Below are 766 nucleotides of genomic sequence, written 5' to 3'. Positions count from 1 at the left end.
TAGAATAAGAACAAGTGTATGTGTGTGTGAGAGAGAAAGATAAAGTGAGAGAGAGAGAGATAGAAAAGAGAGAGAGAGATAGAAAAGAGAGAGTGAGAGCATACATATACGTGCACAAACTAGTATTTGTATACACACAGATGTACATAAATCTATTCAAATGTGTGTATATGACTTTATTAATGTGCAAGTGTGTATAAAATAATAAGGATGTGTGTGTGTGTGTGTGTGTGTGTGTGTGTGTGTGTGTGTGTGTGTGTGTGAATGGAGATGTCTGTTTGTGAAAGAGTGCATGTACACATATGCTAATGCAGGTGTGAGCATATGCGAGAACAGAGCAATAAAGTGTGCTTCTAAAAATCTTGTACATGTGTGAGGGTGTGTGTGTGTGGGTGAAAGAGAGAGAGAGACAGAGAGAGAGCATGTGTGTGTGTGCTGTTATGCGTGTGAGTATATATTTCTAGATATGAAGAGAAACAGATGAAATACTTAAAAACAACAAGGGATGTACTCACTGGTTGGTCTGAAAAGTATTTATCTATGTTTGGCATATTTGTTAACCCCCAAAAAGTTCTTTGAGGCCAGTGTATGCGCTTGCATGCGTGTGTGTGGGTGTATGTGTATGTATGTGTGAGTGTGTGTGCATGCGTGTGTCGGAAGAGGGCAAGGGTGGAGGAGGTACCTTGCTGTGGAATATTGTTAACAGAAGGAAGCTGGGCAAGATGTTCCGACAGACTAGGATATGAACAGAGAGCGAGATCATGAT

The sequence above is a fragment of the Octopus bimaculoides genome, chromosome 6, assembly GCF_001194135.2.
Source record: "Octopus bimaculoides isolate UCB-OBI-ISO-001 chromosome 6, ASM119413v2, whole genome shotgun sequence".
Lineage (NCBI taxonomy): Eukaryota > Metazoa > Mollusca > Cephalopoda > Octopoda > Octopodidae > Octopus > Octopus bimaculoides.
Note: the sequence above shows the minus strand (reverse complement) of the source record.